The sequence below is a fragment of the Eublepharis macularius genome, chromosome 3, assembly GCF_028583425.1.
Source record: "Eublepharis macularius isolate TG4126 chromosome 3, MPM_Emac_v1.0, whole genome shotgun sequence".
In the NCBI taxonomy this organism is placed as follows: Eukaryota; Metazoa; Chordata; class Lepidosauria; order Squamata; family Eublepharidae; genus Eublepharis; species Eublepharis macularius.
In genome coordinates this window covers 35,361,033-35,387,341 of record NC_072792.1, presented here as the reverse complement: position 1 = coordinate 35,387,341, position 26,309 = coordinate 35,361,033, and positions in this window count along the sequence as shown.

The following is a 26,309-nucleotide window of genomic DNA, read 5'->3' as shown; positions in this document are numbered from 1 at the left end:
GCTGTTTACTTGGTAACATAAGGACAGTGCTGTACACTGTTGATGCTACACCTATGGCTCAATCCAACCTGGTTTATAAACTTATTAGAGACAGTGACTATTTCTTTCTCAGCTACTTGGAGGAAAGGTAGGATGCTGAAGGGGCAAATAAAATAATTCTAAGGCTTGCAGTCTTAACAAATAACAACATAGCAGGCCTCATTCTAAAAGTGAAACATTAGTAGATATAATCCAGTAATAGTTGAGGATTTTATGTTCCATCAGTTTTAATGGAAGAGTTAGGAATGTACTTTATTCTAGTGTGGTAAGCAGATATGTCAATGCTTAGCATGGAAATGCCCTGACATGGATGGCTTAAGCAAGCCTGGGCCCATCAGATCTCGGAAGCTAAGCAAGGTGAGCCCTGGTTAGTATTTGGATGGAAGACCACCAATGAAATCCAGGGTCACTATTCCAAGGCAAGTAATGGCCTCTGAGAGCAGAACCACAAGTGACAAAAGGCACAGATTGGACACTTGTCTGCTTCCCTCAAGTTTTGATGGGAAATGTAGGCATCCTGGTCTCACAGCTTCGCTCTCTGACTGCTGTCCAATGGACTTTTCAACTGTCACTTGTCCAACATTCCGCCAAGCTGCCTACACTTCCCATCAAAACTTGAGGGAAGCTGACAAGTGTCCAATCTGTGCCTTTTGTCACTTGTGGTTCTGCTCTGAATATCTCTTGCCTTGAAAATTCTATGAAGTTGCTATATGTCAGCTGCAACTAGATGGCACTTTCTACCATCAGTAATGGAATGCCAGTGTAGTGACAGAATTTGTAACTTGCAGCCAGGGCTTTTTTTCTGGGAAAAGAGGTGGTGGAACTCAGTGGGTAGCCCTCAGAGAAAATGGTCACATAGCCAGTGGCCCCGCCCCCTGATTTCCAGACAGAGGGGAGTTTAGATTGCCCTCCATGCTGCAGCACCGTGGACAATCTAAACTCCCCTCTGTCTGGAGATCAGGGGGCGGGGCCACCAGCCATGTGACCATTTTCAAGAGGTTCCGGAACTCCGTTCCACCACGTTCCTTCTGAAAAAAAGCCCTGCTTGCAGCAAAAATGAATGCTATGGACATACCATAAAGCTGCCTTATACTGAGTCAGGCCATTAGTTTATCAAAGTCAATATTGCTTACTCTGACTTGGAGCAGCTCTCCAGCATCTTGGGTCCTTCATACCACCTACTACCTAATCTTTTCAACTAGATATGGAAGAATTGAAAATGGGACCTAAGACATGCAAATCAGGTTCTCTTCTATTGAGCCATGACCTCTTCCCTGTGGACATCGTTATTCCTACAGATTTTGCAATTCCTGCTTGTTGTCCATAGATACACAGTCTGGCAGGAAACAGACACACTCCCAGAATCATCTGCACAGAACACACAGACTATCTACCTAACAAGTGCGGTTACTCTTGCATATCTTTCATTTACATGCTTATCGCAAGCTTCAACTTCTTCTAGGGAGATAGAGCTAATCAATATGCTGATGACGAGTCTCTAGAGACATATGGATCACTTGTCTAGTATAAACAAGCCAACATTCATAGATCTGCAAGCATTTAAGGCAAATGCCTCATTTAGAATCAATGGCATCATTAATCAGAATGTGAAAGCATGGAGTTGTTTTAAAATTATACATTGTTTCCCTTAATTAATTTCTCTTATGGGAGTCCAAGTCCTAGCACAGTTTGTCTGGCTGACACAAGACAAGCAAAAAGATAAGAGCTTTGTCTATTGACATGTCTTGTGAAGAGATTTAGAAAAGTTTATGATTGGTCTTTAAGAAAGTACCTTAGAAACATTTAAAATGTCTTGGATTCCATTTAGTTCCCTAAACAGCGCAAAAGCGTGCAAAAATAATATATCCACAACAAACAAATTGAAAATGTTGCTACAAAAGAGAGGGCATAGATGGATGCCCGGGTTTGACATCTTGGATTTTGGTAGACCCACAAGTTGAAAACACACTGCCAAACACAACAGCACAATACTATTTTATTTTTATTCATTTATTTACATTATTTATAGTCCACCTTTCTCACTGACACTCAAGGCAGATTACATAGTGTGAGTTAGTACAGCCAGTTTCAAGGACATTTGAATAAAGAATGTAATAGGATACATAAATGCACATTTGCAAGGATTTAAAACCAGCAGAAATCTAACACGGAGTTGAAGAAATGCTGAAACAGAGCATAAGCAATTCTAAGAATGATACATGAAAGAACATAAAACAACCTAGAATGACCTGGTAGGGTCATACACAAAGCAGCAGATAGCAAAGAGTAGCACATAGACTTCATTACTACTGTCCTTATCCCTCTATCCTGAGACCACCTCTTTACAGTACGGCCCACCTATCTGAGTAAACAAGACCTCTTGCTTAATTAAGTTTTGCATCATTTGCTGTTCACCATCCGTGAATGACAGCGACCAGGATTTGATTAACTCCATGTTTCTGATGCCTCCTTGTGAGCAAAGAGAATGTCAAGCAAGTGGCTGAACACAACATATAACTTGTAGATAGGGATGGTTCTAAAATTCTTCCTATTTTGAGGTCTCCTGGAGGTCTTGGGTTCCAAATTAACATAGTTAACTCAGGGCCAAACTAGAAGTGACGAATGACTCGGGTTGGACAGTTGTCAGCTTCCCTCAAGTTTTGATGGGAAATGTAGGCAGCTTGGCGGAATGTTGGGCAAGTGACAGTTGAAAAGTCCATTGGACAGCAGTCGGAGAGCCAAGCTGCAAGACCAGGATGCCTACATTTCCCATCAAAACTTGAGGGAAGCTGACAAGCGTCCAACTAGTGTCAGGCGTCACTTGTAGCTTGGCCCATAGTTCCTGACCCAAATGAGAGATGACGTTTTGCCCCATCCACACCAAAAAAGGATGAAAATGAACCATGCTTGGTGTGACTGGCCATTCATGATTAAATAAATAAACAGAACAAATCAGGTGAGGCTGGGTACCACTTCACACAGGATTATGTTAAAGGGATAAAAGATGTGATTTGGCCATAGGAGCAAAGGCAAATTTTGAGCAAGGATGGGGTTACCAATATGCCAGCAGCCTACTATGGCCACCCATTAGTGATAACCTACACTGGAGGGGGAGGAGTGAGAAGTCAATAACTTGCAGACCCTGCAAGTCTGTCTTTATCCTTTTTTTTGCCATCATTTATACCCTCCCTATTACAAGGCTGCACTTCACAAGGTTACAAGTTGGGCAAGCCACTGGGTAGAAATGCTAATTTTTGAATATTCAGAATTGATTCTCTGTGAGGCCACCGCATAATGATAATGAAAATAATAATAATGAAAACAACAACAACAACAACAACAACAACAACAACAACAACAACAACAACATGTTTTAAAAGGGGACACAGAATATGTCAGACAAAATTCAAATTCAAAAAAGTTGATTTTAAAAGGACACAAGTTAGTTTCTGTTCTCTTCTGATCTGCAATACATTTCCAAAGATTTCCGTCAACAATTGATTGCTCAGAGTTGTTAAGCTAAGAAACACGCTGGTTTGACAATACAGGAAATCTGCCTCAGTCAGATGCTGCCCTACTTGCTTGAAGGCAAAATGGCTCACAATATCACTTTGCCAATACAAGAGGTGGTTTTCATTCATGATGCTAAGGAGTTTTCAAGGGGACCTTCATTTCCATCAGATGTTTTTTCGAGCAATGAATCATAATGACTATCTACTGCTTGTACTGTGTTGTCCATCAGAAATGCAATTTGTCATTTTTAGGCTCCACTGCAAGTGCATCCAGCAATTTCTTTCTGTCCATTTCTGCCATCACTAAGCAACTGTTTGTTCTTCATTGATATTAAGCTGGGAATGGGGCCAGCACAAATCCCACAAATTCATGTTTGCTTTTGTCGAGTTGCGCGCATTTCATGTCTGTTGTGTTGCCTTTTGTTGTTCATTTTTGTTCTTTCTCCCTCTTTATTTTTCCATTTTGTTCCATCCCTTTCTAGGAAAAAGTCCCCATTAACAGTTATTTGTATTGCTAGCAAATTGGATTCTGGACGCCTACATGTGTGAGGTCCTACAATCTCTATTTGGATTGAGTTCAACTCACACTAGTTAGTATTGAAATCAATTTGGACTGTTCCAGGATTAAAGTCTGGGGCAAAAAAATAGGGTCCTCTTAACAATCACAGCATAAGGAGCCCTACGTCTTCTCAAACTGCTGACAGGTAGCTAGTAATGGGGAGGGATGATGGAAGCAGAGACCTCAGGTTTGTGACTTGAATGGACTCTGTGAGTGTCTTTCTGTTGATGGGCACAGCAGAAGGAATGGATGTGCAGCCCTTTACACCGAGGACGCTGATACTAAGAGGTTTTCTTTCTGCCAGTCTCACCCCTCCTCTTCTTAAAGGTAATTTTGACAAGGGGGACAATGGCAGAGGAGAGAGCTAGTAGGATTGCTTGGTGGAATTTAGAGGGGCCTGGACTCATTTCAGAATAAACTGCGAGATGGAATGGATCTTAAGTTCACAAGCTTCCATACGGTTCACAGCTGATTACCTCCACTGTCACTTGGAGCTTCAGTGGGAAAACAAAACAAAACAAAAATATTCCGTGGCAGCAAAGATATTCCATGTACAACCTGGAAGTGGGAGTGGGTAGCTCTAGGAATTGCCTTACCATGGAGTTTCCAGTGATTCCTAGAACTACCTGTTGTCATTTCTGGCTGGGTTGTACCCAGAAGTGATGTAGTGATGTTGGTAACAATATCACATGTCTCCCATATCCCCAACACTCAACTTTCCCACTGGTTACTAGGCTTGGACTGGTAACCCTATGCTTCCAGGAACTATGATAATTAGGCTTGATCCTTGATCTAGTTAGGCGACAGCTACTTTTGCAGGAATAGGGCAGGTTGCTCCTTATAGACAAGGCAAATTAGCAAGAACCTGATGGCCTCATACGACAAAGGGGCATTCCTGTGATAACCCATCATTCATTGTACTGGGAGGGGATGCCTTTAGTGCTGAGCAGTGCCAGCCAAATCCTTAGCTGTCTGTGCAGCACACTGCACAGAGGAGAATGAGGAACAGCACCTCTCAGCACTGTTTATGGGCAGACAAGAATAAGCAGGACCAATGAAATACCTGACAAGATGTGAACTAGGGAGGGGTTGCCCAAATGATGGTAGTTTAGGCTTGCTAGGTTCCACTAAGCTGGCTGGCAGGAGAAAAATAAGGAAAATTGGGCAAGAGGGACAACAGGGTCCCAACACAGTGATATTATTTGGGGGTGCATTGGGACTGATATCAGCACTTGTCAGCAATGTCATTACATCATCAACAACCCCCCCCCCCCAAGTTTCTCACTGGTTGCCTGTCTTGTGCAGGCAACCCTATGGTAGCTGCTGGGCTACAAAATGTATTCTGCCCTTAAATATGTTAATGAATGTATGGTTAAGAACATCCATTTGAATAAACTAGTTAAACTCAAAGATAGGTGTCTAGTGTCTTCATTTAGGGGAGGAGCTGGGGAGAACTGTATATTGGGGGAAGATGATAGAGTGAAACATGAAGCAAGAAACTCATTCTACTTGCAGTAAAACCATGATAGCTGGATATAGTACTAGAGGCAAAGGTGAAATATAAAACACAGCGGTCAAATAAGTACTGCATTTCTGAAAGCATAAGAGACTCCGTTTTCTAGCCTGTTTTCAGAGAAATAGCTTTACTGCTTATTCAAGCTTTTTTATTTGCTGAATAATGGAAGGTGGGGGGCTGAGTTGGTTATAAATTACTTTATTAAAGTGCTGTTTTTAACTCCTAACAGCTGACTGAAGGACTTCAAATACAATTCATCTGTAACCAGGCTTGATGTATTAAGTTAGTGGCTTGAAATGCTTTCAGTAAAAATGCTTCACAATGTGTTTTTAAGCTTATCTGTTTTCTGAAAGGCCTAGGTCATTTTCTTCAATAGATTTGTTTACAGCAAAAGGCCTTCAAAGACTGATCTATCAAGACCCTTGCCTGGGGTAGATTGATGATATAATTCTTTATCAAACAACAGAAAATGTATTCCCTCTTTCTCTGTTAATTGCTATGAATTATGCTACCTTTCTTTCTTTTATCATTTCTGCATGGGTAATGTTACAAAGCAGTACATTTTAAATATGTATTATTCTTTGTTTCTTTCTCAGTACAGAAGGTTCAGAAATCTACGTGTTACAAACCAGTTCCATAACTAGATTTTGCTGTTATAAACTGAAACTCTTTTTTCAGCACAAGACAATAATAAGATGTATGAATTGCCTTGTTGAACCAGATTGAGTATTGTGTTCTGGATGGCAGCAAGCTAGGACCCTAGGACATAAGGGACTCCCCCAACCATCTGTCCTCAGTAAGTGGTATTGAGAGGTATACTGTAGAGATGGGCACGAACCGGAAAAACCTGAAACATGTGGTTCATGGTTCATCAAATTTCATAAGCGACAAACCACGAACTTACACGAACCAGCCCCTGGTTTGTGAACCGGTTCATTTAGTTTGTGAAAACATCACATCTGGGTCAGAAAATCATCACTTCTGGGTCAGCAGAAGGGCACTTCCGGGCCAGCAGAAAGTCACTTCTGAGTCAGCAGAAGGTCTGCAGGAAGTCCATCCCCTGTTGCCTACGAAACTGATTGATTGGCACCAGGCTGTCTGCAGTGACGAACCAAAAAATTAACCAAACGAACCGGCCTAAAGTTCGTGGTGGTTCGTCAGAAATGGGATCTGACAAACCGCGGTTCGTGAACCAGCCTGGATCATGCTTAATTTTGGTTCATATTTCGATTCATGCCCATCTCTAGTATACTGCCTCTGCACACAGAAGTTCTACTTTAGCTTTTTTCAGGCAGGTAGACATATTGGTCTGCAGTAGAAGAGCAAGATTCGACTCCCGTAGCTCCTTAAAGTCCAACAAGATTTCCAGAATATAAGCTTTGGAGAGTCAAACTCTGTCCAGCAAATCCTAGAAAGGGAATTTGACTCTCAAAAGCTTATAGTCTAGAAATCTTGCTAGTCTTTAAACTGCTACTGAATTTGAATCTTGCTATTTTAGCCATTTTGGCTTATCTGCATTGTTATATATTTATCTGCTCCTTGTCTAACATGCACAGGTATGTTGGACAATTTATTTAAATTAACTGTTTTTTATGTTTTCTTATGAAACACTTTGCCCTTTTTCTAGCAATTTGTTTTTACTTTAACATGCTTCCATTAGATAATGTAATTGGATTTAATCTGGTTAAATGGCATATGAATGCAGACATTAATTGAACAGTGATTTTTCCTAGGCATTTCTCTGGGGTTGAGCCATGCTGGTCTATCTTATATTTTATTGGGCTTAGATAAAACTCGAAGAAATGTTATGTGTAGATGATTGGCCCACATTCTGCACACTCTTGTTTGCAATGGAAAGGGGCAGTAGAACTTTCACTATCTATCAATCAGTTTGATTTCCTAAAAGCTGAAATTTGCTGTGTCCTCTGTTATTAAGAAAAGTTATGCTATGGTTTTGATAGTAAAATAGAAAAAAATGGGGGGGGATCATGTTTTCAAACATTCTTGTTTTAAAAAAAGACATTCCCCCACACAGCAATGACTAAATTCATTTCACATCTCAACCTACAGAGGATTACTTCGTACAAACCTTAGACAAGTAGGTTGCAGATGGGCAACAACAATTACTATTAATTCAAACTCATAAAGGGCAACTCTGATGATTTTGTAGCAATTGGTCATGGGATCTTCTAAGGGTGACAAAAATAATTGCCCTCCTACTTCATCAAGAAATCTCCTTAAATGCCCTATTGACTATTTTTCCAGGTTGCCTCTACCGATGTCTCTTCTTGGTAATATTTGGCAGACCTCTTTCATGTACCAACCTGATTATTTTTTAGCTTTGCAACAACGATTGGAGAACTGCTAGCCTGGGTTTTATAGATGGAAATGTATGGTAATTTAATGACAGTTTGATTCGGTTAGGCTTCTGCCTACGCCCGTCAGTTGAAGCAATAATTTTAGATGCAGTGTTGCTTATTAGAAAAGAGCAGATGAAGGGTTTGACTCATTAGAGAAAATTAACCAGTCCAATTAAAACAATTCCTCTGAGTTGCAAGTCACTGGAGGTCAGGCTCATAAAAATCAAAGGCAGGTGTTTATGATCTTAAATAACTTAAAGAAAACACTGCAAATTTCCATAAGGTGCAAGAGTGATGATTTTGATTACATAATGTTTGCTGCAAGGACGTACAGTGGTAAATATTCAGGGGGAAGTTCAGAGATTCAATTAACCATACAGCTTCCATTAACATTAATGGGGGACTGCATGGTTAGTGCCCCTGAATATTCTGCTGAATAGTCACCCTGCAGAGTTTAATTAGAAAACCATCAAGCTTGTAATAAAATATCTGCCACACACACTGGGCAGTCATCAGCTGAAAAAGTGATGGCTGAGGATGGTTTGAGGCAGTACAACTGGAGTAATAATTGAATGACAAATCGGACCTGTAAAAAAAAAAACACGTGATACAATAGATGAGAGTGCAAAAGAGTCTTAGGAAAGAGCTAGCAAAATATTTGTGAATTGGGGGGAAAAAGGTAAAATGAACATCCAAAAATGCACTGCAGAGGACTGTTCCGAAATGGATGGACAAGAGTGTTGGAAGAAAGCGCAAGGAGCACTTAGCATGCAATTTAAAGGAACCCTTGTGTCGATTTGACAGACAGGCCTAGCATTTACAATGTCTATTGTGTGCTTTCGAAAGGGAATGGAAAATAAGCCTCGACTTTTCTGCAAAGCCACAGTGGGCAATTTGTTCAGCAGAAAACACCGCCTATTAAAAAAAGAGGGGGGGGGATTTACATGAAGCCACAGTCAAAATGAGAATTATCACTGGGATAACTAATGCATTATGCATATTGCTTGCTCGCTCTTATTGGGTAGAGGGCCAATGCTAGGACAAATATTTGCTTCCATTATGGCTCCTGTGCCTTGGATGTCATTTCATTTTCGAGAGCCAACTCCTGAGAATGCTTCTGCAGCCACTCAGGACCATGCCAAATGTTTGCAACCATAATGCAGAATCACTGAAATGAAGTTAGAAGAAAGAGGGCATAAAAAGTATATATTCGCTTTCCGAATTGTCTTATTCCTCTTCGGGGTTTTCAGCCTTTCAAGCACCCTGCTTTTGTTTATTTGTTCAAGCCTTTACCAGCAACAGAGAGGAAGACTCCATAATTATTTTGATGAATGAAAAACTAAGGATACAGGCCACTTCTTGACTTGTACAAGCACAGCATTCTTACCATAAAAGGAGGGTGCAGAAGACGGCTGGCTGTAAAACAATGGTTTCACATGGAAGGAATGGAAAGGATCATACTTTAGTTTTTTTTAAACTCAAGGGCTCCTGATCCCAGCTGGGTGAAGGCAGGGGGTGGCCATTGCCATTTGCTCCACTCCTGATCCCGGCTGGGTGAAGGGCAAGTGGGCATTGTCACCTGCTCTGCTCCTCATCCCAGCTGGGTAAAGGGCAGGTGGTCATTGCCACTTGCTCCGCTCCTCATCTCAGCTGGGTGAATGTGGAGGGTGGGCATTGCCACCTGCTCCACTCTTGATCCCAGCTGGGTGAAGGCCAGGGGGAGGCATTGCTGCCTACTCCATGCCTGATCCCAGCCTGGACATCCTGCCATGGGGCACTCTCTGGAGTTCTGGCTGCCTCATCTAGGCTTCCCTCCACATCAGCACCCTCTGGTGGCACACCAGGGTAGGAAGTGAGTTGTCTTGAATACACTTAGCCTTTTATATAGTAGGATGAGGACATTTTTTTAAAAAAAAGAATAACTAGTTCTAACTCAGAACATCTGGATTTCAATACATGTAAGGATAGATTTCAACACTAGAAATAAACATGCAAATATGAGGCACTGAGTAAAACACTGATATTTTTAATTGATGTCTTCCATGTTGGCCAGGTTAATGACTAGCTCTGTGGCATTAACAGTTCTCAGTACAGCATGGAAACAGTTGGTCATGTGGTAACTGGCTCCTTAGGGAACTCTTCAATGTAGCTAAGGAAGAGGAATTATCTTCCATTCAGTTAAAAGTAAAATTCACTGCAAAATTAATGTTGCACTTAAAATTCTTTGTCAAACTAAACTGCGACAAGAGAGCAAGGGGAGTACAGCACCAGATGGAATAGACAGATAAGCAATGTCTCCTACAGGAAGTCATCTGAGTTTTTAAAGGACGAGTAGTACTGCCAGTATATAATAGCGGACAGCTACACTGTATTAAATACACTACATAAGATGTTTTACAAGTTGAAAAGGCTGAGGAATACAATGGTTTGTTTGTGGTAGGATTAATAATCTCTGATAATTTAAGAGCAAGTGGGCAAATGTTACAACTTCCACAGGGATAATGCCCCTTTGGATGCAGGAGCACTGTCGAGAATAAGGCATAAAACAATAGAAGTACCCCTCGTAGATCATTTTATCCAGGCCCACAACATACGGAAGGACCTAAAAGTGATGGTCCTGGAGGTTTTGGATACAACAAAATATGGTATGAGGTCTGAAAATGCGAAACAAAAACTTTTACAACTTGAATCTCGTTGGATTTTTTGCTTAAATACCTTAGCACCATATGGTTTGAACAATGAATTAGACCTTACCGGTTATCTATGAATATGCTCTGTCATTAGAACATGCAGTTCCCCTTTAAGAAATGGTAAGCTTAAATTACATCCTAGTTGAGGATCCGCCCGCTGCATCAGACCAACCACAGAATACCGATATGGTGGTGTGAGATTTCTTGAAGCTTGTGCTATAAGTAACTTTTCAGGATAGTTTGCCTTAATGATGTTTTTGTTAAGGATACTGTGGACTGGTTATATATTATGTTATTAAGCAGAGAAAAAATATGCCTGTGAAGATGCAATAATGTGAAATGGGACCAGACAAGTATGCTCGCGAAACCCGTAGGCGTGACCATTCACAGCTTCACAGCTTTGGCGTGGCAACCATAGTTCCACAGCTCTGCTGCTTCACATATTTCATCTCAGCTTTCTGCAGCTTCAGCGTCACTTGCTATTTCATTGCTTGGAGTGCTTCGCACCGTTGTGAATGAACTCTTATGAATGTACAGATTATTTAAGGACTGTTATATATTTCTCCCACCATTTGGACAAATTTGTATATGTTGTAGGGTACTGAAATATTTTGTATATATATTGTAGTATGAGTTGTATGAAAAGACTTGAGACACTTTTGCACTGTTAACTCTTTAAAAATTTAACTAAAATTATACTTTATTGCATTGTCTATTTTTAAAATAGAGTCCTCTGGGATTAGTTCGCCTTTTTGTCAGTTTCCAGTCCCAGGGTGAACCCTTTGTTTCAACAAGTGATTTGGATCAGCAGAGTCTTTGTGCATGCATTGTTTTGAAAAATGAAAAACACAATGCAAACATGTTTGGTAGCTGTTCAGCATGAACAGTCTGGATGATGAGTTTATGACAGATCAACACCTTTGAGCATGGCAAATTCAACTATTGCACATGCTTGTAGTGAAATTCGCAGCATTCCTATTGCGGCAAGTACGGTTTTAAATTTCATGCAAGAACGTTCAAAATGGTAAAAGGTAGAAGAAGGACTGTGCCCTGACCTGGACAGCCCAGGCAAGTCCAATCTCATCAGATCTCAGAAGCTAAGCATGGTTAGTTTCTTGGTTAGTAATTGGATGGGAGCCCTCCAATGAAGACTAGGGTTGCAGAGGCAGGCAAAGGCAAACCACCTCTATTAGGGCCAAGCTACACATGACGAATGACACTTGAACGGCAAGTGGATTGAGTGGAGGGCAAGTGAACAGGGAGAAATACACTTGCTGTTCAAGTGTCATTTGTCATGTGTAGCTTGGTCCTAAGTCTCTTGCCTTGAAAACCCCAGCAGCTATGATTTGATGGCACTTTCTAGCACCATTAGCACTTGGAACTTAGAAGTGTGTGTGTGTGTGTGTGTGTGTGTGAGAGAGAGAGAGAGAGAGAGAGAGAGAGAGAGAGAGAGGAATGCAGTATGTCTAGAAACTTAATGGACTAGAATGGATGAAGGGTCTGATCTACTAAAGATGCTACAAGGGTCAAGCTATACCAAATAAAATATAATCAAAATAATTATTCATTATGCAACGTACACAATAATAAAAATAAAAAACAAGGGGCCTGAATGTCAGGGTGCATTAAGAGACAGAGCAAACTTTACTTGTGCTGTAATATGTCCCAAACACAGTTGATGAACATACCAAACAACCAACTCAAGGTCATATACTGAGGGGCCTTCCTCAGTGGTCAATAATACACACTTTTACAAAGAATCATACCCTGACCTGGATAGCCCAGGTGAGCCTGATCTCATCAGATCTCAGAAGCTAAGCAGGGTCGGGTCATGTCTGACTGTGCCCGTTCATTCATGCCAATAATTTTGCTGTCACGTGTATGCTTTATTCTGTCAAGGGTGACTCCGTTTTGTATTGCTAGATATATTCTTGTTGCTAACATTCCAATGAGTTCTCACATGTTCCCAGGTGGCCGGGTGTTTACCAGTTTGAGGCCTTCTTCCTGACTGTGATATGTCTTCTCTCCGTGTAGCCTGATAGTATAAATATGCATTCTGTTCTCACACAGAAAAAACAACACTAGGTTGTTTGGAAATTGGGAGGGGGAAGGAACAGGGATAGAAAAGGGATGTAATTTTCCTATGTAGCCATTCTGGTCAACTTTCTATTAGAACTGCTTAGGTGCTTACTTTACTCCTAAGTAGACCTTTGGATCTGATTATGGAAAGAACTGATTTCTGAATAAAAGTCATTTAACCAAGAACCTGTGTCTTGCTACAATGAACCAGGGATCTGTCTGCTGTAGTCTATCATCCAGAGCCTGACAGGTTGGCCTTGGTTAGCAATTGGATGGGAGACCTCCAACGAAGACCAGGGTTGTAGAGGGAGGCAATGGCAAACCACCTCTGGTAGTCTCTTGCCATGAAAACTCCACCAGGGGTTGCCATAAGTCAACCCCTTTTTTATTATTATTAAGCTTTATCATAAGTCAACTCTGACTTGAGGGCACTCTCCACCATGACAAAGAATCATAAAAACAAGCCCACATATCCAGAAACTAGTATATATCAATTATGGCCAAATGTTGTTATCTCATATAACACGTAGTATGATATAAATTTATAGAGCAAGCCATGCATTCCTTCACATGGTAACTGCACTACCACAAAGCTCTTCATTGATGTTATAATCTGGTGTAAAGTTGCCAATATTTCTGAATGTGTGTGTCATCAACTTGTGTAACTGAAATCTACTAAACACTCAATCTAATTTTAAAATTCTTATCTCTGCTGTTTTGGCCAAACACTCTTTTTCAGTTTTGCTTTTCTCTGGTGTGAATCGAACCCACAACTTTATTCTTACATTTCCTCTTTCTTTATGGTGTTTTTCCTGTAAAATTTACAGCAGTTTGGTGAAGTGGTTAAAAGTGGCAGGACTGTAATCTGGAAAACCAGGTTTGATTTTCTTGAAGCCAGTTGGGTGACCTTCGGTCAGTCACAGCTCTTCCAGAGTTCTCTCAGCCCCACCCACCTCACAGGGTGATTGTTGTGAGGATAATAATAACACACTTTCTAAACCACTCTGAGTGGGTGTTAAATTGTCCTGAGGGCAGTATATGCATCGGATGTTATTACTGTTGTTGTTTTCCAACATTGTGCTTTAATAAATCAGAATGATGTGTACATTACATGTACACATCATTATGTGAGCCAGTTTGGTGTAGTGGTGAAGAGCATGGGACTCTAATCTGGAGAGCCGGGTTTGATTCCTCACTCCTCCACTTGAAGCCAACTGGGTGACCTTGGATCAGTCACAGCTCTCCCAGATGCATAATAACAATATGCCAGTTTGTAATGGTTAAGAGCAGTGGGACTCTAATCTGGAGAACCAGGTTTGATTCACCACTCCTCTCCTTGAAGCCAGCTGGGCGACCTTGGGCTAGTCACAGCTTTCTGGAGCTCTCTCAGCCCCACCCACCTCACAGGGTGTTTGTTGTGGGGATAATAATAACATACTTTGTAAACCGTTCTGAGTGGGCATTAAGTCATCCTGAAGGGTGGTATATAAATTGAATGTTGTTGTTGTTGTTGTTGTTGTTACAAATGTCATTCACTGCACATCAGAGTGGCCAGAAGGTTGGATCCAGCTAGCTTTTTTCTTTTCTTTTCTTTTTGCTCCATCTTGCCCAATTCTCCTCTTCAGTACATCTCCCATCTCAATTGGCTTTTGTCCATGTAGGTCCCATAATCTTCAGCAGAGCCTTTTGGGGTCAGCAAGTGGACCTCTCCCTCCTTATCACCAGAGGAAAAGCCCTAGAGCAGGCTGAGGCAATTAGCTCCTGCCATGCTGGCAATGGCATCAATGCTGCTTGGTTCAGCTTGTTCCTGGCTGCTGCTGGTCCTCCAGGAACTTTGCCTGTGAGTTAAAGAGCCAATCTGTCTCTGATTGTATGTATAAATACTTTATGAATTCTGTATTAAAACTGAATGACATGGACATATAATACCAAAAAATTTACCAAGTCAGCAATGAAAATCCAAACCATTCACTCACACACACAGATACAAACTTAAAAGTATATGAAATGGAACATTGCTTATCATCCTTCCTCAACACTGCTGCCCTGCAATGGAGCCCTTTCCCAGCTCCAAAAGGGTTGGACATGACACAAGGCAGGCAGTGGTATACATTCTGAAATTATTTCAAAAGCCAATGCAGTCACAAAACTAGATGAATGCTAGCCTATCGATTCCTGGCAACACATAATTATTCTGTAAAGCAGCAAAGTCTAGAGGTCTGTAGCAGAGAGACAGAAGAAAGGGATCGTTGGCTTCTCTCCCTCTTCTTTCAAATGAGAATAATCTGGAACATTTCCCAGACCTGCAACTTTTATCTCACACATTATGTTTTAACATTAGAAGTTAAAACACCACCGACATCTCGGTAAAAGAGCCAACACCTTCTAAAAGTTAACGTATCCTCTAAGACATTGGCTGATAAAAGATCCAACAACAGTATCACAACCAGGAACTGAGAGCAGATGTATTCTGCACAACTGACTGCTTCATAAAAGATGGGGTGATCTTTATGAAACAAAGTAAACTAAATTATTTGATTTATTCCCCAGTAATGCATTTTGCCACCCACAAGGCATTTATTGCACTTTTTAAAGGGTTGCATCAGCAACATTTATGGAGGAAACACACCGAAGAATGTCATTCCTGAAATGAGATCTTGCTGAGGCATATAATGGTTATAAGTCATTATCCTGTCAGAAAACAAGTAACCAGTCATCATGTTTCATAGCAGGTATGGGATCTGACTCCCTAATCAAACTGTCTTGTTGGGAAGTGTTCCAAGGAGTGGATCCTTTATCTCTGCACTCTTGGGGAAGCAAGATTGTTCCTAAGCAAGTTCACAGAAAGGATCTTTATCTTCAAAACATCTACTGCAGAAAAGAGCTAAGTTACTAATGCTGACCGAGTGTTCCAAACTATTTGTATATTGACCGGTATAACGGTCTGCACACTTTAAAGAAAGCCTAGAAGGGCTGTACACACACATCTGCAGGACTGTTAAGGGTTAATCCCTTTCAGAGTCAGACTGGCTTGAGTGGCAGGCTTCTCCAAATCATTGAATTGGATAGTAGGAACTGAAAGAGGAGAGTTTCCCCCCCCCCCCAGCCCTGGGAGAGCAGAGAGAGAGAGAAATCCAGTGTGGAGAACTGAGAGACAGAGTCCTCATGGAGAACAGTTTCAACACTGGCAGGAGAACTGGGGAGATTTGGCAAGAAGGTGTGGACATAGAGGCAGACTCTCAAATGGCTAAAGAAAGGGGACTATCTTCTCAGGAGAGGAGATTTTCCATACCCAGTCAAACAGGGAGATAGCTCTGGGGAGTGGAGAGAGTGGAGAGGTATGGTTGGAAACTGCCTGTAGAGACTTCCAGATTCAGTTAAAAAGCTGAAGGAAATCACGGGGTACTAGAAAGCAGATACTGGTCATAACTGGTTTCAATTGGTAGAATATTACGGTCTGCAGAGGCACAGCTTAGAATTTACAAGACATGATTCAAACTCTGTGCTAAAGAATCAGTCCAGATAAGTAACATTTCCATATGATTGCTTATTTTGCGTGGAATTGTGTCATTTGTGTGCCTTACTATGAATTTGATATTTGTTTGAAAAAATCAAGGGGCGGGGTGGTTCCCATGACAAGGAATGCAGTAGCCCCAAGAAGTGAAATATAGATGTGTAATTGTCTCTGTGAGAGGAGAATGTGTCTGCAATTGTTGATTTCTTGGCTAGATAATGGCTTAACCAAGATGGAAGGAGGCACTGACATGCGGTTTAAACACTTTATGAACCTGAGCTGTTTGAGACATTTGTAATTATTGCTTGTATGTTTCAACTGCTTTCTCCATAGCCACAAGGACTGCAAAACGTTTGGATTTTTAAAAAGAAAAATCTGCAAGAGCATCATTTGAGAAACGTACCAGCCATGTATGATTTCCTCTCCTCCTTCCTCTTCCATTCCCCTAGTGTGATGCATCTTGGCCTTTCTTACTCCTTTCCTATGATACATTATAAATGAGTTCTCAATAGCTGTATTCTCCTGTTGTATAACACTAGATTTAATGGCCTTAAATTTCAGAAAGATAGATTTCAGTTAAATATTAGGAGAAACAGCCTAATGGTAGGGGAGTTTCAGCAAAGAACCAGTGTCTTGGGGTAGGGGTGAAGGGCTCGCCCTTCTGGTGGTCCAGGGCCATCTGTCAGGAATGCATTGAGTAGATGGTTGTACGAGATCACCCATAAGGCCTAACTCTAGGATTCTAATATGTATTAGAAATCGTTTGGAATGGAAGGTGTATACTTTCTGATCTGGTCACTGCCTATGTGCCCTGCTGCAATTCTGATTAGATGCATGTAGGCATCAAAACAACATAGATGTAGCTGATCCAGGCTTATAACCTGAAATGTTATGATAAAGGGGCATGGATTCATTGAAGCTTGCTAAGTCCCCATGCATCTTAAAATCTGAGACTCATTGGGCCTGATGAGGTCAATAGATGAGGATCTAGCAATATGATGGGTTAGAGTCTGGGGGTGTCACACTGACTAGCTGTAACAGCAATAGCACATGCACATGCCACCAGGCATATATCACATGGCATCTGTGTGGAGTCACAGACATGGGGGCTTTTAAGAGATGGGATAGCTGCCAGAATAAAAAGTAAAAGTAAATTGAAAGTTTATTTTGTGCTAAGGTGTAGCTAGGCTTACCAGTCCCTCAGTGGTAGCGAGGGATCCCACTCCCACACTCCATCCACCTCACCTGGCTAGCGCGGGGGCGGGGGGGAGGCATGGGAACAGGCCTCCCAGGTGTGCTCCTGGGGTGGCACGATTATGTCACTTCTCATTTGACTCTCAAATCATCATCCTCTCTGTGTACACATGAGGAACAAATAAGTGGTGAATGCTGGGTCTCTCCGCTTTTTCTGGGAGGGTAAGGAGACCTGGCAACCCTAGAGATAGCTGAACTTTTAGTGCCAGTCTCCAGTCCATGTATGCAATAGTTATCATAAGCAGACATACATGCAGGTATTAGAAGAAGCCTGCAGTATTGCACACCACCAGCTATCCAAGCATAGTTTAATTAAAGTATCTACATTCTGTCCTTAAAACATGTTGCAGATCATGTGACTATAGAGCAGGATTCAAAACTGTGTTTGGAAAGCTGGGTTGACTGGATTGGAGAGATAGCAGTGTATCAGGGCCTTAATAACTAAAATGGGAAATTTCTACCTTCCAGAAAATCACTTCCTCCTACATATAATCTATCTCTTAATTGTTGGCAGAAAGCATTCACAGCAGTCAGGAGTCAGGACATCAAACTAATTAAATTATAGCAAAAGCATTATTATTAGCAGCACCATTAGAGAAGGGTGAAAAGAGAAAGCAAACAGCATACTCAGAAATCCAGACATCAGGGCTGTTTGAGGATCTGTCCTTATTTTGATTCAATATTAGCCTTGAAATCTGAAGCGAACTCTTGGTAATTAACTTCAAGCAGCAATCCAAGAAGAGAACTGAAGCTGGAGAAACACCAGATTTCGAAGCACAGACTGGATGCAGCTGGATTCAATGTCACGCTCCTCCCCAGTTGTTTTCAGAAGGCCTTGCTAATAGACTTGTTGATGTTGGCAGTATCTGCAAGTCTGAAAATCCCATGCAGGCAGCTTCTTAAAGCAACAAACACAGGCAGAAATACCCTGTCCTCAAACTTTCTGGATGGAAATATTTATCCATGGTATCTCCACAACATTTGTTAGGAGTGTTATAGGTATTATAAGATGGAGCTCATAGAATAAGCATCTGCCATCATTGCTGGAGCTCCACCTGCTCTTGCAAAAGCATTATTATTAGAAGTGACAAAACTTGATAGGAAAGTGGAAAAATACCTAGCTGCCTAGCCATTTCGAGAATGTGAAGTGTGGAGAGTAGAGATGGGCACGAACTGGGAAAATTCTGAAGAGTGCAGTTCGTGGTTTCATGAACCACGTTTCATGAACTACAAACTGTCACGAACTTGCCCCAGTTTCATTCAGTTCGTGAAAATGTCACTTCCAGGTCAGTAGAAGGTCTGCAGAGAGCCCACCCCCATTGCCTAGGAAACTGATTGATTGGTGCCAGGCTGTCTGTACTGACAAACCAAAATACAAACCAAACAAACTGGGCTAAAATTCATCATGGTTCATGAGAAATGAGCTCCCATGAATAGAGATGGGCACGAACCCCATTACAAACTTCAAAAACCCATGACATTGGTGATCACACGATCGTGATCCAGCGGTTCGTGATTGTCCACGGCAAATGAACCAACGTTCAGAAGAAGCCTGGTTCGGTGCGTTCAGCTGTGGTTCGGGAAGCCAGACAGCCAGGCGCCAGCAATCAATTCCCATGGCAACGGAGCCGGGGGAATGCCTGAACTCTGTCTGCTCTCCTTCTGTCGCCCTGGAAACATGAATGGAAGTCCAGCTTACCTTGATCGGCAGATCTTCCTTCCAACCATGGAGCTGCAAAGCAGTTACAATTTGGGAGAAGACAGCCAGGGGAGGGAGGAGGAAGGGGGTGTTCTGTAGCCATGGGCACTCCAATCTCATCCCTGCAAACCCTGATAGGCAGCTCTGATGGCCAAACACAGACCTCCTGCGTAGCTCAATGGAACTTGTGCTTATAAATAGACATGGGCTCCCAGGCTGGGTTTCACTTTCAGAGAGTAGTGGAGTGGGGCAGAGCTCTTGCTTGCCACTTGCTAGCCTTTGGGGAGAGAGACTGAGAGTATAATTGAGCTTGGATTTTTGTGAGAGTTTCCTGGGGGCCTTGGATTGGAGAGGGTATAACTCCAAGATCCCTTTTGCAATCTTGTCCAAACTTGGGTGATGGCTGTAGGAGAGCTTGCAAAACACTTCCCGGGAATATGGACTCTCTAAGTGCCACGGGGGGCATTCCATGCCCAGCGAACTGTGAACCGCAAACCGGTTTGGCAATGGAAAATGTTCGTTGCGGTTCACGATCTTGGGATCATCATCGGCACCAAACCGCGAACCGCTGGTTCATTAATTTTTTTTGGTTCATGCTCATGTCTACCCATGAACCACGGTTCACAAACCATGAACCAGCCGGGTTTGTGATGAACTTTGGTTCATATTTTGGTTCTTGCCTGCCTCTAGTGAAGAGTTCTAGAAGGACAGTTTAAGATTAGCCTTCAGTGGAGAGACAAAGGGGATCTGTCCTACTCCCTCTACAGTTCTGTCCATCTAAAACTTGTTGCCCCTGCAGGATCTTCTTGTTTTCTTCTTCTTTGTATACATTGCTATATTCCAATATTAATACCAAGTAGATAGTATTTTTGTGAAAAGACTTGTACACAGAGTGTGTGCAATCTCAGCATTCTGAGATGAGATTATTCTTGGCACAGCGTTATTTATATTCTCTCAAATACTTTTTTTTTTCTGTAGTGAGACCTGACCTGATGGGGCTTAAAATTGCCTGAGTATTATGTCCCCTTACTACTTTGGCCATCTGGTCCAAAGACAATCTAGAAAGTTTCAAACTGTGCCAAATCTGCCATTTGTTATCAGGGATCAGGACATTATTATTCCTATTCTGAGGTCTTTTCCATGGCTGTCAATTAGTTTCTAGGCCCAATTCAAGGTGTTGGTGCTTACTTTTAAAGCCCTTCATGACCTCAGTCTCACATGAACTGGGTCACCTCTCCCTGCACGTTTCCTTTTTTTTTTTTTGAAAATTTTTTATTGGGTTAGAATCTATTATTTCCACATTTACATTCAATTTTCCCCAATTTTTTCATCTCTAACCCCCTCCCTTCCCCCCCCTTTTTGTTGACTTCCAGCAGCTTTCCAACCCTTTGTCCCCTTTCCCTTACTTTTATTAGCTTCCTCTATCTAAAACAAATATATATTCTCCATTATTCTAAGCAGTACATCCTTAACTATTTTTAACATTATATGCCCAAACTGTAAGCCTTTGTTTCCATCTTAGATAAACAATTTATCCCAATTTTTCAATTTCAGGTATTTCTATATATCATAAACCATATAGATCATACATTCGTTTATATCAAACAATTTGACTTATTCTCTATATATATTACTCATTCTATCTTTTTATAATAGTTCTATATATCTCTCCTCACGTAGTCAATCAATTTGACCCATCTATATCTTCAGACATTCAGTTTGGTACAAAACTTGTCAGAAAAAAAAGAAAATATTGTTAGTTAATCGCTCCTTATATTTAGTCCTTATAATTAATTATTTTCTCTATGTTCTGTTTGTTAACCTATATATATCTATATATATGTCAATCTATTAATCTGACTGCTTATTAAATCACATTTATCTCTTCTCCCCCCGGTAAAGTCTCCCCCCTCTACTTCAATACTTCAGTAGTTCTCAAACTGCCACAGTTTTCCTCCCACCTCCCATTTCTTCTCCAGGTATTGTTTCAGCTTCTCCCAGTCTGTGTTGAACTGCCCCTCTCCCTGCACGTTTCCATTTAGCAGTTTCAATCTGCCCAGCAATTATCAAATGATGTCTCTCTAAACAATCATTTCCTGGAGCTGTTTACCACTGATCACTCATATACTGCCCAGGGACTTTCCTTAGTCCAAAACACACTGTTTCTTGGGTCAGCTTGACCTGTTTTTCTGTTTCAGCATGCAATCTGTTGGAGAGAAAGAGAAAAATAAAGCAGAATCGCTAACCAAAAATCAGTTCTTTTTCATATAGAGGCCTAAGCTTCCCAGGTGCCTAATGGTGGCAGGAAAACTCCTGGGGGTTTGCCCCCTTGACAGCTCATCGCTGGCAATTGGCAGGAGGTGGCAAGCCCCTTGGAGATCAACCACCATTGGTGGACAATCTGAGAAAGCACTCACGGGGCATGCTCTCAGTAGGGTACAACAGTGTCACTTCCTGAAGTGATGTCATCGTTCCAGCCACGGGCATGCTCCCATGCTTTCCAGGGACCAATGTTGTCATCACACCTTTCTGGGAGCATGTGCATTTGAAATGGAACACTCCAGAGGAGGTAAGTACCAGGCCCCTCCCTCCTGCCAGGAGGGAACTGGCAACCCTATAGTGGCCCAGTACATACAGAATATCCCTGAAACAACTTACAGGTGTACATCAGGATCCCCAACGTGGTACCCGTTGGCATCATTGGGTCCACCAATACCTTTTTTGGGGGCCCACCAAGGGCCAAGCTACACATGACGAATGACACTTGAACGGCAAGTGGATTGAGTGGAGGGCAAGTGAACAGGGAGAAATACACTTGCCGTTCAAGTGTCATTCGTCATGTGTAGCTTGGCCCCAAGTGTTCTTTGAAAATGAGTGGGCTTTTAAAAGCATGGCTTCTGATTGGCTGGGCACATTTTTAAAAACATCGTTTTAGCAAAAACTGCTTCCGCAGCACAAGGATCTTCACTGGGTGACTGAAGGTAAGCTATAGCAGCCATTTTGTGGCTGCCTCCATCTCCTGCAGCAGTCATTTTATTGCTGTGCCCACCACACTGTGTTAGAATTCGAAATGTGCCTGCAGGGATAAAAAGGCTGGGCACTCCTGGTGCATGTTATGGCAGGGTATTCCATAAAATCCAAAAATAGTTTTTTTTCCTATGTGAGGGAAATTTTGATGAGAGAGGAAGAGATATTTCTGAGGAAATATTTCAGAACCAAACAGACCACCACCTAGTTTTGTCATTTGAGATAGCTGTACTGCATTGCCAATTCCAGGAACTATAAATTGGCTCCAAAATGTACTGAGTGAAAACTACACAAGTCTAAACTGCAAAAGATCAGGCAGCGCAATTAGTGGCTTCTCAGTCTGAATGATCTAGGTTTTTATTTCTGGCAATGGAAGGAAAGTAGAGCCAGGGAGGCAGAACCTAACTGTGGTGAAAGAAAGCAGAGGAATCAATGGAGCATGCATCAGGTCACCTTGAATGGATGAGGTCCTAGATGCAGTCTCATTCACGGACCTGTTATAAAATGTAATTGCTGAGTAGTTCTGTAGTGTTTTAAAAGACTTAACTCAAAGATTATTTCACATACACATAATCCTCTTCTGTGGAATTCAAATGGTGGTGATGTACAGAAAGGAAACAATTCAAATTCAAATTCAAATTTATTACAGTCAAATGACTTGTTGGAATGGAATGGGAGGGAGACATGGAAAAGTCCTGCTCTACAGGTAGTTGGATCTGTTTCATATGTATGAAGGGAAGGGTTAGTGATGGTCACTTAGGTTTTTTTTAACCACTCACAAAAGATACACTCCAGACCAATTTCCCCCTTCCTGCTCTTCATACAAAGACGTACTTCTGGAACCAGCCCTTTATGTTGTACACAATGCAGTCCAGATATAATGTGCCATGAAATTATTAAATCCCATGAAATTGTTTCTACATAAAACTTCTCCTTATATGGATCCAACAGGCAGGGAACCATCTAGATTTTCCACTTGTCCAACTTCACTGGGTAAACCTGCATACTTGGCCCCAATCTCCAACCCTCAATAAATTAAAGAGTGGGAGGAAGACATGGCCAGAAAATGACCTCCAGAGTCACTCTAGGGATTTCCCCATCTCTATGGACTTTACCAGAGATATTAGGGGAAATTCCTAGAGCATCACTAAAAAGTGATGTCACATCCTCCCCAAACTCCACCCTCCTAGACACTGCTCTCAAAATTTCCCAGCATTTGCAGAGGTAGTGCTGGCAATCCTAACACTATCTTGATTTCCCTACCGTTCTTCCATATGCCTTTCCTTGTTCTCTTTCTTTAACCATTAAGGTGCCACTTAATTGTGACTGTCTTAAAAGTAATACTGCTTCCTGTTTTCTACCCATAAACAAGTTAGTGATCTTTTTATTTATCTTGCTGGAACCCCACCTCTTAATACATAAATGTCTCTTCATATATACAAACTCCTTAAAATTCTTCCTACTGCACAGTCAAGTCTGAATTTTTTCCTAATTCAGAATTAAAGATGAGTAAATAGGGCGAAGTAAGTCCAAATCACCATAGCCATTTGTTTTAAGTTCTGAACCCTCAGAACTGAATTTTTGTCACTTTATTGTATGCTGGAAAAGATTGTTTTTTGCTGAAATGGCAACGTTTCTTTTGAAGCCTAGCCCTGCTTTCGGATAAGATGCTGTTTTGGTGCTTGTGTGAGGCCATCTGTGAAATCCAGTGCTTTGTTAGATTAAGTACAACATCCCAAGTCCCCGGAGATAAGCTAGAGGAGATATCGCCAACATTCTATCCAATATAAAGTTAACAGTTTGGAATGAAAGTGTGTCTATCTCCTGCTACCTTTGCTTAGTAGCAAAGGGGGTCCCCCCCAGCAGCTACAAATCAGCAATGAATCCACGACCTTCTGTGGTGGTGAGGCCATTACCAGTATCATCAAACAGGATTATTCCTTAAGTATTTGATAGAACTTCTTAGATGTGGAGAAATGAAAAGATTCCCTCGAACCAACTCTTTCTCTGCAGTATGCGTACACCAATAACCCTGAAAATATAACAATTTTATATGCTTCTGAGAAGTATATTAAAATGTAATTAACAAAGTTTCTATTTGTCCTGTAGGAGAGAACGTCACTCATTCCCATCCTCCCCTCTCCTCAATGTCCTTTGAGATGCAGTTCAAAAGGTAGAGCTAGAATTCAGAAACAAAAGAAACATACACAGAAATATTAATGCTTCTGTTCAGTCCTACCCCCACCCCCCAGTTTAGGGTTACATTTTAAACCACTGTTTGCTTTTATTTATTTTGGTTTAAGTAAGGGGGGGGTTGGTCTTTGTGTTCTACATTTTTCTGTTGTTCTTCCAAAAGCCCTTACAACAACCTTTTGAAGTAGGTCATGTTGGGAGGCAATGACAGGCCCAATATCACCCAGTGAGCTTTGAGGTAATGGTGAGTTAAACTCAAATCTGCAGGATCCCAGTTTGACATTTTTACCACTGCCCTACTTTTTTTTAATGAATTATAAATGATTTTCAATCTCATATTTGCCTTTATGTTTATGAAACTGTCATAGATACTGACTGTACTACTCTCACACTGGGCAAACTGCCTTGAGTTTCAGTGAGAAAGGTGAACCATAAATGACATAAATAAAAACTTAAAATAAAATTAAAAAATGTAATATGCAAAGATCTGACAGGGATTATTTTTTTAATTGCATTTTTACCCTACCCTTCCTCCAAGCAGCTCAGTGTGCTATATATATTTATTTATTTGGCTCATTTATACTCCACCTTTCTCTTCTGTGGGAAACAAAGCAGCTTATGTTGTCCTCCCCTCCTACATTTTATCCTCACAATAAACTTATATATAGGGTTGCCAGGTACCCAGTTTTGGCCTAGACAATCTGGTATTTTGGGGAACTGTCCAGTAAACAGTCCTTCAAAGACAGGATACTTGTCCCTGGTCTAGCCCCTCCCTCTCCCCATTGGTTGCCCAGTCCAGCTGCCTAGCCTCCTGTGGCTGCGCAGCACTACCGCCAGGTGAGGAAAGTGGCTTGCTACTCTGGGCACCCAGGCTACCTCCTAAGGTGGCACAGCTGTGCCCAGGAGTGGCCAGCCAGCCCAGCTGGAAGTGGGGAGGGGGATCACTCCAAATAGTGATGATGTCACTTCCAGTAGAGACATCATCACACTGCCTGGGAGCATTCGTGTGCTGCAAAAGGTGAGTTCCCCCACCTGTCCCCTGGGTCCGGTATTTGGTGAGTTGCCATCTGCCAACCCTACATCCATAGTAAATAAGACTGAGAAAGAATGGTTAATTCAAGGTCACCAAAAGATTAACATGGAAAATAGAAGACTCTTCTTAATTCTTTCACTTTCTTCTGCCAATTTTCCTTTTCAGTTCCTTTTCCCACAGCCAGACTGTTTCTCTTAATCAAACAATGAAAAACTATGAAGAAAGGATTTCACATGCTCACCTACCCCTTTTTGCATATCAAAGCTGAACATGGGACAGGACTTTACATGTTTAACACCGAATGTACAGTTCTGCTGCTAAAAAGTACTACAGTAGAGTCACTAGAGAGGAGAAACAGAAGACAAAACATGATGACTGAGAAGGGAAAGGGCAAGCTAGCTACTTGCAGCTTACTACCCATATCTGTGGCACAGGAACAGGTACACCCAGGGGTCATTTCGTGGGAAAAGGGCTGCAGGGACTCATTATCATAACTCACTAGCATATGCCATGCCGGCATTCCATTCTCCGGAAGTGTGTCATTTGCATAACTGATTTGCATATGCCACACCCCCTGACCTCACCTATCTTGGTTGTTTTGGACCCAATCCTGGCCATTCAGGGACAAAATTGGGCCCAAAATAGCAAAAGGGGGCTGAAAATGGCTGAAAAGGGGCCTAAAATGGTCAGAATTGGGCCGCTGCTAAGTGGGAGATTGATCCACCACCCATCAGAGGCCCGATCCTGGACATTTTGGGACCAATCCTGGCTGTTTTAGGCCTGGGCCTGGCCATTTTGGGCCTGATCCAGGCCAAAATGGGCCCAAAATGGCCA